Raw genomic sequence first — 15672 nt, 5'->3', positions numbered from 1 at the left:
TGTATTCAGGGTGGCAGCAACTGCAATTTCTAAAATATAAAACAGATAAAATTCACAGAAGGTAGATGCAAAGAGCTCTGCTACACAGATGGCCCCAGAGCCAGAACACCTGACAATTTTCCTGGTGATGTCAGTGGGATGCCACATGTTCCCAAACTCTCCTACTCAACTTGAACTCACAATTTAGGCTTTGTATTTTGTTTCTCCAGTTTTGCTAATGGCACAAACATGCTGGGAATTCTTGATGGGTTAATTATAGTCAAGGGCACATCCTACAACAAATTGGCATGGAAGTTCAAATCCAGCACGTTGAGGGGTCTCTTTGGTCAGTGAGCCTGCACTGCTGACCATCCTTGGATTATACTGCTTGACTAAGGAAAGCAAGATTTGTGCTGTTTGCCAATGTCAATTACATCTTTAGCAACCAAGACATTCTTTCCAGTTAAAGCTGCAAAATCATCTCCATAAATTACTTTTATGCAACTGACCCCAGCTGGCTGGTCATTGCAGTAGCTCTTCAGTCTGAGAAAATCTGTAGTCATGGGATAGATACATCACTATTTCTGCTCAGCGCTTTGCCATAATCCAGCAAGCCAGCAGAGAATTTATAACACCCCCATCCCCCAGAGCTACTATGTGATAGCTTCCCATATTCATAGCATTTTAAGAGTAAGCCATTTTTGTCTTCTCCATAATTAGTCCATGAGGAATAAACACCTTTATGAAATCTTCAGTGTAATGATTAGATACACAAAACAAATCTAGGTCATAATCTGGTTTAGCATCAATAATCATGATGCAGGCTATGGGCCCCCATGATGGAACTGGCTGAGTAGGAGAAGCACAGAAGATTGTTTTTAACTAGTTGTTCGAAGCTCTCATGTTGTTGACATGGGTTGGATGAGCAGGCCATCTCACAGCAGTCCAGGTAACCCCTTAACTAGAGTGGTTTAGTAGAAAGACATTGGGCTTAGGCACAGCATGGCCAATTCTGTCTTGGTTTGCCTGGGACTGTCCCAGTATTAGCACTGAAAGTCCCTCATCCTGGGAACCCTATCGATCCCAAGTAAATGGGACAACTGGTCATCCCAACTTGGCGTCAGAGTCACAACCCTGATGTTAACTAGTTGTGTAACCTTGAGCATGTTGCTTCAGGTCTCAGGGTTTGTTTCCTCACTGGTAAAAATAGAGGGAGTGACACATCTCTTCCAGGCTGTGAAAGCCCAGGTGAAAACAGGGCCTCATCTTTGGCTGCTGGTATCAAAGCCTGACTTACCCCAGCGACTCAGTGTGATGACCTTGTTGCTCAGTGAGAAGGGGCCCTCCACCCCAGTACAGCCCTGGCTGACTTGTATAAATAAGGTGTTTGTGACTCAGATATTTGTAACCCAAGGTTCCTTATCCCTGTTTACTAAAAGAAAATTCTGAGCCTTGGTAGTCTGAAATATTATCCAACCTAAGGTCTGACATCTGATTATGCTGATAAGTGTATCTTGTGTTTAGTTATGAGGTTGCAGTATATCTTTGAGTTTGTAATGTATTCAGTGTCACACCAGGGGGATTTATAAGAAAGACCATTGATGTTTAAGTAGATTTGGAAAAAATCATGTTTTTGAGTTACAACATGGATGTCACCTGACTTCTAGGAAAGTCAGAAGCAAGGCCAAATTTCAAACTTGAGAAAGGGATCTGAGCCTTTCTATTTCTCAAAGACACGTGACCTGGGAGCTTGATCTGCTGCAAATATTGGGAATTGAGATGAAGGGCAATTGATGAGTTTTTGCCCTGCACTCCATTTTTATTTCATTCCTTTACTGAAGACTAATGGCTATTTTTCAGGCAAGCAAGTGAATGAAAAGCCAGAAGAGGAGAGGGTAAGTGTACTGAGAGGGTGAACCAATTGGATGGGAGTTAGGTATAAGAACATTCTAGAAAGTTAAAGATGCCAAACAAAGGCAAGCTTTTACCTAATTCTTGAAATCGAAGAAGCTCATTCATTGCACATTTTCATATTTCAGAAGTTCAGAGTATCTTAAATTTGATGTGTTTTTTTTACGTTTTTTTTCCTGTAAAGCTGTTATTCACCAATGGCACACTTAACCACTAGAGGCTAGTTACAATAGAGGAAATATGCTATCCTATATTACCACATCCCACTGCTTCCCACTTTTATCCAAGTCAAGAAAAGCTCAGTGGTGATTAAAGTCCATCATCTCCATACAAAAGGAAAACAAAAAACAAAAAACCAAAACTTAATATAGCTTGGGAAAAGAAAATATGGCAGGTAGAAATCAGACATAGGGGAGATGAATGTTGAGGCCAGGAATGGGCCCCAGGCTTCCTAAAGCTCACAAGAACAATTTTTCACTAAGTCCTGCAGTATCTCCTGATTGTGGTGTGTGACATGGATCAAATTCAGGCCCTTATTTGTGGCTTAACCCCTTCCACTTGAATGACTCTCAGATCTGTAGCCCTCTGAGCAGGTGCTTACCCACAGCACACTCACTCCCCAAAAGGCTCTGCAGGATGGCTTAGAAATCTCCTCAGCAGCAACTGGAAATGTGAACTTAGAAAACTTAGCAGTTAGTGTAAGATTTCCCTGTTCAGATATCCTGAGGAAGAAGGTAAGTAAAACACCTGGTAAGGAAATGACAGAGTGTTCTCAAAAATCGTCAGTTCTCTTCCTTTCTCCCTCCAAACTCGGCCACTCATCACATCCCGCTTCACATCCCGGACCCTCTCCTGGGATCGCCTCTTCCCGCAGAGTCCGGCCCAGGGCCTTGGAGAACAGCGCAGTCATGATCACAGTAACCACTGCAACAAGAAAGACAGGGAGAACACTCAGGATTGCCCTTAATGAGCAGGTGGCTGCTACTGTCATTCCTTTTGAAAGGGGAACAAGGGGGGAAGAAGCTTAGAAAGATTAAGTGAAGTGTCTGAGGACACCAACGTGAATGGGTGCAGCTTAGATTTGAACCCGGAGAGTCAGACTCCACAGCCTAATTCTTTCCATATTAGAGTTGATAGGGGAGGTCTCAGCAAATGCTCATGGAATGGGTCAAACATGCAGCACTCAGGGACATGGGCGAGCCATTCCTGCCACCTCTTCGGAGACGGCCCATGTAAAACGGGGTTAGTAATGACAGCTCTGTCATAGAGAGGCGGGGGCCTCTCTATTTACTGTGTATTTTTACTTTATAGCTGCCAACAGCTTTTACACACGTGGTGTCATTTTGTTCTCAGAAGCACTCAGAGAGCAGAATGAATGGCAGCTGTAAAATTTACATCCTGGATCATAGTGTAGGCACTCAAAACAAGAAGTCCTATGAGTCAAGGCAAGCTTTCAAATGGTCGCATTGAACTGGCATTTGGACCTCTCAGAGCTGAAGACTGTATGGGAGGAGAAGGTAGAACACCTTCCTAGGGGGGAGACAGAGAGAGTAGTCATGCTCTGTACAGGTCAGGGTGGATGTAGACTAATGTCCAGACGGCAAGAGAGGACCAGACTGGGGTGGGCCGGGCGGAGAAAACGGTGTGGGCGTGAGAACTGGGTTCACGTCCCAGCTCTGGCATCCGCTGAGTCGCTCAGGGACATGGGTGAGCCATTCCTGCCTGCTGTGCAGAGATGGCACATGTAAAATGAGCTTAGTAATGACAGTCTTTCATAGAGAGTCCGAGGCATTAAATGGTCTGCTATATTTACTGTGCTTAATGCAGTTCCTGATATGGGGTTAGAAGGCAGTAAATAGTCCCTATTAGGGGGGACCAGGACCACTTGCATGATATTTAAAGAAGGGCTGTGGTGGCCCCCAATTTGGTTTGCATATTATCCAAGGTTCCTAGTCATATGGGGCATATTTTCCAGTGACAAGAAGAGGGGATTCATGGCAACACTTTGTACCTGAGCCCTAGAGCAGACAAGTCACATCGCCTTCCTGAGCCTGTTTCCTCTTCGCTATAAAATGGGAATAACATCTATCTACCTCTCGGAGAGGGTGTGAGACCTGGGGAGATAATGCAGGAGAAAATATTGGGAAGAGCACGGGACACAGGCAGATAACTGGCGTGGTGGCGATGATGATATTGCAGTTTTTCAATTATCGTCTGGGAATTTAGGGCAACACAGAATTTCTATAAATCTGACTCTATTTTAAAGGCCCCTTGTGGAAACCCAATATGTAATGGAAAACTATGGCAAATATTCAAGGGAAGTAAAATACTGGAATAACTAGCCGGTATCAGCTGATGCATAAACTGAAATACAAGAATGGCTGGCAGAGGGCGGCAGACAATCACGTTGGAGTGGTAGCTCATTTTCCTACCTCTCCAGAGTGGCCTGGACAGTTCTGCTCTGTGCAGACCAGACGGTGCAGAATCCGAACCCTGGCCCTCGCTGTTGTCTGCATGCTCTTGCATTCACGGGGTTAAACAAATGAGCACTAGCCCTGATTTGAGGGGCTGCTGTTGAAGTGCTGGGGTCATCTCGGATCCCGCATTTCAACTGCTCTTCTTTACTGATGTGTGCCCTGGGGTCTCCCCACTGTCTGTTTTTTCCAGTTCCCCCCAGAACTCTTTCATGCCTTCACAGTGCCCAGAACTTCTCATTTCTTACACTCCTCCAACCTTCTCTCAACCCCATGTCCAAGCCAACAGGTAATCTTATTGGGTCAATCCCCAAAATATATCCAGAATCTGACTGCATCTCACCACCCTGGACAAGTCCCTAATTTCCTCAGATTGTTGAAAAGCCTCTTTGACCGGTTTCTTGCTTTGGTCCCCCCTTGCAGTATGTTCTCCTCAGAGCAGCTGGGAAGGTGCTTTTGAAACATGAAGCAGACCCCGTCCTTCCCTGGGTCAGGACTCTGCAGTGGCTTCTCGGTGCACCCCGAGCAAAAGCCAAATGGACCACGAGCCCTACGGGGTTCTGCGCCTCCCCCATCCCATGCCTCTCTGCCTCCCCTTCTCCCTTCTCTCTTTCATTCATCTGCTCTGGACACACTCCCATTCCTCCATCCGGGGCCTCGCACTGCCTGCTCCCTCTGCCTGCATGCTTCCCAGGTATGTGCATGGAGAGCTCTCTTCCCTCCTGCGCCACGGCTTCAATGTCTCCCTTATCGTGAAGTCTTCCTTGACCACCTATGTGCGCTGTAGCCCTCCACCCCATGCTTCTAGTAGCCCTCTGCTCCTTCTCTGCATTATTTTTCTCCGTATTTGTTAATTTAAAACTTCAATGGTGCTTCCAGCATGCTGGATACCCCCCTAAGCACTTCCGAAACACCTCTCTTAATCCTCACAAAATCCCTATGAGGCAGGCCTTATTATTATTTGCATGTTGTAGGTGAGGAAACTAAGGTACAGAAAAGTTAGGCAGCTTGATCAGAGTTCCAGAGTTAGTGTGGGGTGGGGTCGCATTGAACACGCCTCACTTCTCCCGTTGCACTTAGCACCATCTGACCTAGTCTTTGAGGATATACTTACTTTTTCTGTCTCTTCTTACTGGAATGTAAGCTCTAAGACAGCAGGGACTTCTGTCAGTTGTATTCATTGCTGTATTCCTAGAAAAGTGCTAGTATATATTAGGTGCTCAGGAAATATTTGTTGAATGAATTAATAAACTTACCATAAGTAAACTACATAATGAAGGAATGGTACATATGGTCCAGCAGGGCATGACTGTCTTGTTTTCTGTTAAGACCCTTGTGTCCTGAAGAATGCCTGGCCTACTGCTGGCACTCAGTAGGTATCTTTGAGTGAACCAATGAAGGTTCAGCTTCTGTATCGGTAAATGAGTAGATGGTGTTTAAGGTCCCTCCAGCTGGCAAGCTGTCATTGCCCTTCATTCATGCTTTCTTTCATTTAACAAACACTCCGAAAGAGAATCACTGGTAATCCCCCGAACGAATACCATGCCTGGTACATCTGTTCTCGATAAATCATAATGGAGCGAATCTATGAGCAAGGGGATGTTCTTGGAAGTGCATTCAGCATGGTTCTGTGCGTTGTGGTGCAGATTGAGGGGAGGAAGGAGGGCAGGGAGGGGACCGATGAAGGTACCACTGTAAGATCTACGAGAGAGGCAGTGAGAGACATTACCAGCCAGGTCTGGGCACCGAGAGTGGACAGTGCCGTGGACTGGGGGGTGGAGTGAAGCGAAGCCACCCTTTGGGAGGGGAGGAGGAAGAGCGTGGTTTGGGGTGTGATGGTGTCAGCTGTGACGACACATCCATTTGCAGAGATTCCTTAAGGAGAGGGGAAGCTGGGACCGAAGCTGCAGAGAAGAGCCTTAAAGAAGCAAGAATAGATGAGACAGAGAATGGAGTGGTGAGAACGCAGAGAAAGAAACAGAACTTAAGGGAAAGGGGAGGTAGAAGGGCAGGATAGAGACTGAGAGGTGAACCGGAGAGTGCAAAGCTGCGGATCTCTGCAAAGAGGGACGGGCTTGGGGAGGAGCCATACGGCCACAATCTCCCCAGAGATCAAAGACAATGAGCTCTGAAAAAGCAAGCCATTGATAAGCCTCAACTGGGGAGAGTTGCACTGGGGGGCGTCCAGTTTTAGGGGCTAAGCAGGGTGCAGGCAGCTGCTGGAGAAGGCCTTTGTTCTCCTCTGGCCAGGGCTTTGGGCCGGTTACAGATTCCCTGGGCTTTAGGCTTTTCCTTTGTGAAATACCATATCATAACATGCCTCCATAAAGGACTGTGAAAATTAAGAAAATAAACAAATAAAGTACCTAATACCCAGTAAGTTTTCATTAAATGGAAATTGCAATTGATGATAAGAGATACAGTTTTTAAAAAATGGAGATAAGTTTGCAACTGAAGAGGAGAATTTTTATCTCAGACCTTGAACAGTAGGTGGGTCAAAAAAAAACCTGTGTGTCAGTGAATTCTGTTTTCAGTCACTCCTGGCTGGAGGCAGAGATTCTGCAGTGACAGAGAATCAGAGGCCAGATGGAGTGAGCAGACAGTGTCCTGCGGCTCAGGGAGGGGTGTGTCCCAGGGAGGAGGAAGGACGCCACCACGGATGCCTCTCAAAGGCAGGAGCAAAGGGCAGAGCAGAGGGGAGTGACAGCAAGTGATGAGTTTGACTGAGAAGAGCAGGAAAGTGCTGGAACAGTCTGGGTGTGGGACTTGAGCAGTTACTCTGACAGCTAAAATCCGTGGCATTCGGGGAGTGAATTGAGGCCTGCTGCTGGATCCCCTGTCCTTGAATGGTTGTTTTCCATCTACAGGCATAGATTGGGTCCTACTCTTGGCTGACTCCGGGCTATGGAGATGAGTTAGGTTGAGTCTTTCCCTCAAAGAGCTCACAGTCTGGAGGGGGAGTAGGACAAATAAACTGACAAATTCATTCATTTATTCATCATTCTGAAAGCTTTATTAAGCCTCCAGGGTCCACCAGTCATGGCACTAAGACATCACTGCAGTCCCTCAGCTCTCGGCGCCCACCTCCAAGACACAGTTTACAGTAAAGGTCTGTTTACATGTCTGTTAAAGATCTGACTCCTCTGTCATCTCTAAGCTTTTAGGAAGCAAGCACTCCATCTTTTTCATTACTTTAATTCCAGTAACACAGTGCTTATTGGTTGAAACTTAAGTATAACATATTAAACAAATGAAAATTAAATCATAAAGGATGAAAAACAGCAGATCCTAAAATCAATACAAATAGCAGCAAATTAACCCAAGAGTGCATCTTATCGATAACCACCCAGACACAAAGAATTAATTGAGTCTTGTTTGAACCTAATGCCCTGACTGTGTATTATTAGGTATATTCTAAGGGCAAAAATAACTACAAATACATCTTGAACTTTAAGTAATAGGTTTGCATCGACATATGTCACCTTTTGTCAGTTAGACCAAGTGAGTATGGAGAACGTGCATGTCACGTGGATGAGGCAAGGAAAGGGGGTTGTGTTGGATCTGAATGAGTGGGATCACTGTGAACTCACACGTATCTGCAGATGCAAAACCATTCAGCTCCATTGCTATTTGCCATATTTATTTTCATTCCTCTGAGGCCCTCATTTAACCATATTTATTGATGTTGACTTCATTCCAGGCACTGCACTGAGACTTTATGTGAAATATTTCATTTGGTCCTCACCACTACCTTGTGCGGTACGTACAGCTGTTAGAGGAACTTACCCAAGGTACTGGTGGTCTGACCCCAGAATGGTGCTTATAATTAATCACAGAGGTAAGTAAGACAAGTCATCTTATCACCCCATCTTAAAGCACTGCATTCACTTGATCTGACTACTGAAATCAATAGTTCCCTCCTTACATGGGAACAGAAGACTCTTGAGAATCATCTTATTTGTCAATACAAATGTTTCTGTTCCTTTGGCATAGAGTGTATTCCAAGGAGCCGAGGGGGCAAAAAGACAGGGTTTTGGGTCCGGCTCTGCGAATCCCAGCCACGTGACCTTGTACAGGTACACCAGACCTCCCTGGGCCTCTTTTCATTGAAGGAGCTGGAGGGCACAGGGACTCACAGACTCACATGTCTACAGGGCTCAGCAGGTAACACAAATAAGTAGAATGGCCTGATGACATGGGTTCTGTCTGTGGTGACAGTGATGTCTCAGCCCAGCCCTGTGTGGCCAGGCAGGTGTGCAGAGCTGAGGTCCCCAGATATTCCTACTCTGCAAGACTGGACTCTAGACTTTTATGTGACATTTTCCAAATCTCAAATTAGTAATAAAGATAATAAAGTTTGTGTGAGTAAAAAACAAAACAAAACAAACAAAAAACATGCTTGTATTTAGTCCTCAGGCCAATACCTTGTGATTTGTGGATCAGGTGAACTCTTCAAGGATTCCTTATAGAAAATGATACGGTCCTTTTAGGAAGGGAGAAGGTGTTTCTTGCTTCACATTGTGATGTTCAAGCTGATTATCTGGTTCACCTTCTCAGAACTTTTCAAGGTTACACTGGCCTAGGGGACAAGCCCTGGTACCTCTCCGGGCTGCCATCTTCTTACTTGTGGAATGAAGATGCTTAAGTTCTCTGAGGAATAGGGACTAAAGCTAATATCCACTGAGAACCTGCTGTATGTCAGGGACTTTCCATGAGTCATACCATTTGTATTAGTCAGGATTCTCTAGAGGAACAGGACCAAAAGGATGTGTGTGTGTGTGTGTGTGTGTATACATACATGCATTCCAAATACACACACAGAGAGAGAGAGAGAGAGAGAGAAGGAGAGGGGGGTTGATTTATTTTAAGGAACTGATTTGTGTGATTGTGAAGATTGGTAAGTCTAAAATCTGCTGAGTGGGCTGGTAGGCAGAAGACTGAGGAGAGCTAATAGTGAAGTTCAAGTCTGAGGGTTGTCTGCTGGCAGAATTCCCTCTTGTTCTAGAAAGGTCAGTCTTTGTTCTATTCAGGCCTTCAACTGATTGGATGAGGCCCACCCACATTAAATTTGCTTTACCTATAGTAAGGTCAGATCCAAGCTTGTGATAGATTCCAGGATCAAGAAAGCTGACCGCAGGACCCAGAGCTCTAATCGCGACACCCGGGGAGCACTCCACTAGGGCATATTGTCATCCAAGTCACCTTTACATGGTCTACATCATAAGTGCTCCTTCTTGAGGTAGTGGCCTAATGAACCGGGGAATCGCTTTCCTACACCTGGCCTTTCCCAAGCTCGGTCTACATTCCATCCCACAGATACTTACTGTGCACTTGTTGTGTGCCAGGCATGGTGCTTGGGGGCGGTGGTTAGAGAGGGGTGTGAGACACATCCTTGCATCAGCATGCAGGTCTAGTTAGGGAGCAGGGCAAACACGGTGCTCTGACTGGGGCCCTGGGGAACCAGGGAAAAGAGCCCTGGTTTTTGGTCCCTCCAGCTCTCTGGTCCTGGTTTCTACCTGTATTTTGTGTCCTTGGAGCCTAGCACACTGCTTAGCATATAGTAGGTTTGCAGTAAATTCCCACTGAATGTCTGCACGGGTGAAGGAGTAAATGAAGTCATTTACTGCCATGTCTGTACCCTTTACTACATGGTTACTTCCTTAAGGTATATGATCTCTCCATGGCTCAGTGTATTCAACAGCAAATGGTACTCATGATGGGGGTTCTTGAGGATCAAAGAAGATAATGAGTTGAAAGTGGTCAGTAGAGTGCCCAGCATAGAGCAAATGCTCTGTAAATACTACTTCACTGTCATCATCATTATTAGTTTCTGCCCTCCTGGCATCCAATTACCTACTCAACAGGTAACTGTGGGTGATAAATGGGTGAATGAATTAATTTACCCTGGGCTGCTGGCAGAGGGGGGCAGGCAGACCCTGTCTTTCTTTTCGTCTCTGCATCTCCTCTTGCAGTTATGTCCCCTTCAAAGGCCTTGCTAGTCCTTGAGGCCTCAGAGCCCAGGGCAGTGGACAATGGAGGTTTGGTGCAGTAAGGAGGCAGGCCCAGGAAACCATCAGTCATCCTTTTCCTCATGAATTTCCTCATGAATCTAGTCCCTAAATCAGTTACATCTCAAGATGAGTCTGGAGCAGATAAGGAATGAGGGCGTTCTTCGAAGGGCAGGAGAGCAGGGCAGCCTTTCCGCCTCTCGCACAGCTAGCACTGCCCTGTACGTGATTGTCTGAGATGCTTTCACCAACAGAGCAGCCAAGAGCCCTGCTGGGCACGGGGAGCTCTCTCTGACTGGGGCCTGTCCTTCCCTGAGGGCAGTGAGGACTCTTCTGGGCCCCTGGCTTCCCTCACTTTTCCATATACTATCTCTTCCAGGGTAGGACTATTTCCAGCCCTTAAAAAGGATGTGTCTGATGCTCAGGCATCTCTGCTTGCAGGCAGGTAGGTGGAGATTGCTTTGAGGAAGGCATTGAGATAAGGTGGAAGCAACTTGCTGACTGGCCTTGGGCAAGTCGCTGAACTTCTCTAGGCTTCATTTTTCTCTTCTGCATAATGAGGGGGCTGCACAAGATGATTGCCAAGATTGTTCTTGCTCTAAAATTCTATGATCTTCAAACCATGGAGTCAATAAATCCCTGATCAGCAAACATGTATCCTAAGAAATGCTGCTTTAGGGAGATAAGCAGTAAGCTTGTAGACTAGACTTGGAATCTAGCAGATTGTGTAAAAGAGAGAACCATGTAGATGTTCATTAGAATCAAGGAAGGTGGTCTCTCCTGGTGTTTGCAGTCAGAGGGACAAACGTACCCAGTGCGTAGCCACCACCTGCCATCTGAAACCCAGCTAGCTTCCAGGGATTGACAGCAGTGATTCCCACCCTGTCTAATAAGGGCAGCCCAACTCTAGCAATTCTCTGATGTGTACCTTATGATTTCCTTGAAAATGATGAACATTGCTAATTCCCAGAAATCCTTGCTACACTTTTGTTTGTTCCAAGACCAGAGAAAGTCAGGAACACTGCTTACAGGGATCAACTCTCTTGGCTTCTCATTTTCCATCTCCTTAGTTACATCATGTTCAATTAGATCAGACAGTGCCACTCTGGATGTGACTTGGCCTGGAGTCACTAGAATGGCCAGGCTCATCATTTGAAAGGCATCAGCTTATCTACATCCCACCCTTTATCTTGGCTTGGCAGAGGTTCATTAGCAGTGGGAAAAGGTACATAAAAACATCCGGTTTTCAATTAACCTTCAGGTACCCTTGTACGAATTCAGTCAAAAGTTTTTGCCAGAGAGATGTAATAAAACATGTTTATTTGAGCCAAGGAAAAAACAAGCAAAAAAAATATATTTGGAGGGAAGGAATATTCTAAAATGTTTTGCCTACGTTTTATCCTTTTAGCTTTAGAGTGGCAATATATTGAACTTTTTCTCTGAATTGAAGATCTAATATGGCTCGCTAAGAATGTATTCTAAGTAAACTTGTGGCATAGAAAAATTAGTGGACATACTGTCTAGATGAAAGATCCTAGACTGGGCTGACAGAAGACTCTGAGGGCATTTAGGGGTTGGTCCCAAACTCTCAAGTCTAGGATTTTCCTTTCTTGATGTTTGTGGTGTCTTTGCCAAAGATTCACTGCTGGGAAAAGTTTCTGTTTGTTGTGTAATCTATCTGAGGTCCGTGGGAAGTACCTAAGAATCCCTTTTTCTCAGCTTCAAAATGCAAATGATTCAGAAAACACTCGGGGTATTTATTTTAGGACTAGAGAATCAATGACAGCTCTGTATATCCCAAATACTAGAATTCAAAACCTGCGCTTCAACTTCTGTTAGATTGACACATCTTATTTTTTTACATCTTGGGCTTTTTCAGAGAGTGGAGAGAATTTGGGGTCATATGTAACATAAAAATTACAGCAAATGTTTATCAAAATACTTGATACAATGAAAATTTAGTTATGGAAGGTTGATTTATAAAATAATTTTTATAACTTTGGATATAATTACAAAACAAAATTTGGGAACTATGATAAAAAGAGGAAGAAGAAAATAAAAATCTCTTCTAATTCCATCACCCAGAGATAACTTCCATTTTCATATTTTTGCTGTAAGGCTGAACTTAATGCTTGGCAAAAAATATGAGTGCTCAAAAAATACTACTTCATGGACTATGTCCTCCGGTCTTTATTATTATGAAATGGATGTTCTCACACATACCTTTTTCATTGCAATCATGGCAGGTGAACTGTTTTAGAATCTGCTTGTTAAGATGTTATCTCAAAATTACAACCACAGTGAGTTTTCTGTTTCAAAAAAGAAATGTTTTCCGTTTCAAAACAATAGGTCCTGGGAAATACCTTCATGACTTCAAACCAGCTGGTAGGTAGATGATTCCCTGAGGCAGCCTGAGGCGGATGGGTGTTATGGGAAAGATACTGGAGGGCCTTTGTGATCAACACTGCAGGGGGGAGGCCAAGGAATCAGGTCTGGGCACAAGGCGGGGTTAGGCTGCTCTTCAATGTTGGCAAAGGCCCCGGCGGATGCCAAAGGGAGCTGGGACGGCCCTTCAGATGGTCGCTCCTTGCAGTGAGGATGGGAACACGGACCAGTCTTTAGGTGAAGGTTGTCATGACTTCAGGGGAGCCGGATCTCATTGCCAAGAGTAATTCTGAAGGGGACTCAGCAGAGAACCATTAGCTGCCCAACACTCTCAGCACTGGGGGCATGAGGAATGAGTGTCTGGGGCCAGCAGGGCATCTATCTGAGCAGTTCTCTCGCAGCGCCCACTCTGCTGTGACGCATATGCCAGGGATGCTGGGGGTCCATCTTGGCTTTTGTTTCTTTGAACTCTCTATTCATTCACACCTGCTGGATTCTGTCCCTGTATGATGGCAAGTGGGGTGTGAATTCAGTAATACTATTTTCTTCTCTCACATTGTTGTCTTCTGTTTGTTACTGTAGCCTAAATGCAACTGGCTTATTCTTTTGAATATCCTTTATGAACTTGACTTCTGTAAGTTGTTTCACTCCCACTTTGCTGAAGAAAGGTGATCTCATTGGGCTCCAACATTCAGAAAAATGAGACATGATTCTAAAGGAATGTAAATGATTATAATGACCAAAAATTTGGATCCCAAAATATTCTGAGAATTTCTAGGAATCATTCTAGAATAATAAAGCACCACTGGCACAATTGTGTATTGTCCCAGGGTCTTGTAATCACTCAATATCGTTCAAATGGATGGCATAATTTAAACAGATAAAGGTGAAAACCTGTGTCCATTTTACCACCTGTAACTAGGATGAACACTTTTGGGTCCGTCTTTCCAAAGTCAGCTTGGCTCAAAAGATTACCAAGTATTTGCTTTCTTCAGATATGGATGTTGTCATGGTAAACATTAAATAAGAGGATGTTCTGGGAAAATAATTAAGTTTAAAGGGAACTCAGTTGCACGGGAAGATGCCGAGAGGGCTTCAGGTTTGGTGAAACTACCGAGAACGACTGAGCAGGACTGAGAGGGTGAGACCTGCCCCCAGCTGAGCCCCTGTGTCAGCCCCCCGTCCAGGCAGAGTTACAGGATCAAAGCGCTCAGCTTCCAACAGTAAGATGCACACACCCTTCGGTCAGGCACTCCCAGGTTTACAGCAAGGCATGATTTCCAGAAACCTGGAGAAAAATCTGGTTATCTCTGGGAATGAACTCCGAAAAATCTTTTACACACATTGACATTTTTATTCCCTAATTTCATTCCTGTTCGAGAACATTAACAATCATTTATGAAACTTACTAATCAGTCACCTTAGCAAGAGTTTCCATTTGCCATTCCTCGTTGTCCCAGTGCTAAATATTGTGAGTTGTCACTTAGCAACAGAAATACAACCACCCTCTGATACCACTGATGGGAATAACTGACAGTTCCTTGGCATTTCCCTGAATATTTAGGACTGTGAAAGATCCCAAAGACTGTATTGTGCTTCAGCAACTGATTCTAAGTAAGCACTTGTATGGTCCCCATAGCACCAAGTGGAGTGTACCCTTTGCTAGATTGCCAGTTAATTTGATTAATTAGCTAGCCAACCAGAAATCTGAGTTTTAAGCAATTTGCTGCACCTAGTGTTTACGTAACAAGGCTGATATTTTGTTCTTCATCTGATTTAATTTTGTGTTTTTCTCAACCAGGGTATTATTTCTTGGGCTCTTGAAGCTCCAAAACATATTTTTTAGAGGAAATTTAGAAACTTCAGAGAAGCACAAAGGTGAAAAAAATTTGTGATTTCACCATACAAGGACTGTAGTTCTGCTCATTTTTTCTTTCTAGAATAAAGAAAAAGAAAGTAAACATTTTTCTTCTTAAGGAACTAGCTACTCACCTTAACATTTTGTAAACACCAGAAATACATGACAATGAAACAGAACTCACTCATAAAGTTGCCCCTGCTGATCCTTAGTATTTTTTCCATGAGTTTTAAAAATTGCTTTTAAATACTTGAGGGCACACTGTAGACATCATTTTCTGCCTTGATTTTTCCTTTCAGTTTTTATTTATTTTTATCAGATTTCATAGATACACATAGAATGAAAATAATTCAAAAGACTTGCAAAAGCTTTTCCTCTTTTCCAGAAACAAACCTGTTCAACTCTTTTGCTGTGTCTTACAGTGGATGGTGTCTTCGATGTGACAAATTGGGGTATGTATCAAGAAAGACTCAAGGAGTTAATGCTCTTACCTCAAATGTTTACTGTAGTGTTATTTCTGTCAAAAACTTGGAAATAGAACCGTTAATCAAATAGATAAGTAGAGCACGATACTCTCCTGTTGGAAGATTCAGTTACGTGGTCATAAAAATTAGCTTTAGGAAGAGCTCCCTATGATTTGGAAAATCCCTATGTTGCCATGTTAAGAGATATAAAGTGGGCTGGAGACATCTGATGAAACACGGTGGATGGAACACAAGCATTTATTCTTGCTGACTTCCAAAACCACCCCAAGTGAGAATGGGACATATAAAGAAAGGGATAAATCCTTCAGGATAAAGACCTTGGGAGAAGAATCAATGGGAACTACATTTGGAAGGTAGAAAGCAGTTAGCTGAGTGGACTTAATAAATCTAAAAAGCTAAATATAAGCTAGCATGAGGGAGGCCAAAGAATTCATTTTTATACTGCTTGTTATGGGATGACTTATATCTGTCCTCCCCCAAATTCATAAGTTAAAGCCCTAACCCCCATTACCTCAGAATGTGACTGTATTTGGAGACAGGGCCTTTAACAAGGTGATTAAGTTAAAATGAAG

The 15672-nt window shown here is 44.0% G+C and overlaps 1 long non-coding RNA gene and 1 pseudogene across 1 annotated transcript in view; one reads left to right on the top strand and one right to left on the bottom strand.

Moving 5' to 3' along the window:
- Positions 1-183: 183 nt before the first annotated feature.
- LOC108408182 (hypoxanthine-guanine phosphoribosyltransferase pseudogene) lies at positions 184-795 on the bottom strand (annotated as a pseudogene).
- A 938-nt stretch (positions 796-1733) lies between these two features.
- LOC140849421 (uncharacterized) overlaps positions 1734-15672 on the top strand; it is a 28727-nt gene continuing 14788 nt past the window's right edge. The window contains exons 1-2 of the long non-coding RNA XR_012131173.1: positions 1734-1874; positions 15001-15067. This is a non-coding gene — a long non-coding RNA (uncharacterized lncRNA). The remainder of the gene's footprint in view (positions 1875-15000; positions 15068-15672) is intronic.

The sequence above is a fragment of the Manis javanica genome, chromosome 5, assembly GCF_040802235.1.
Source record: "Manis javanica isolate MJ-LG chromosome 5, MJ_LKY, whole genome shotgun sequence".
NCBI lineage: Eukaryota > Metazoa > Chordata > Mammalia > Pholidota > Manidae > Manis > Manis javanica.
This window is presented reverse-complemented; position numbering and strand designations above follow the sequence as displayed.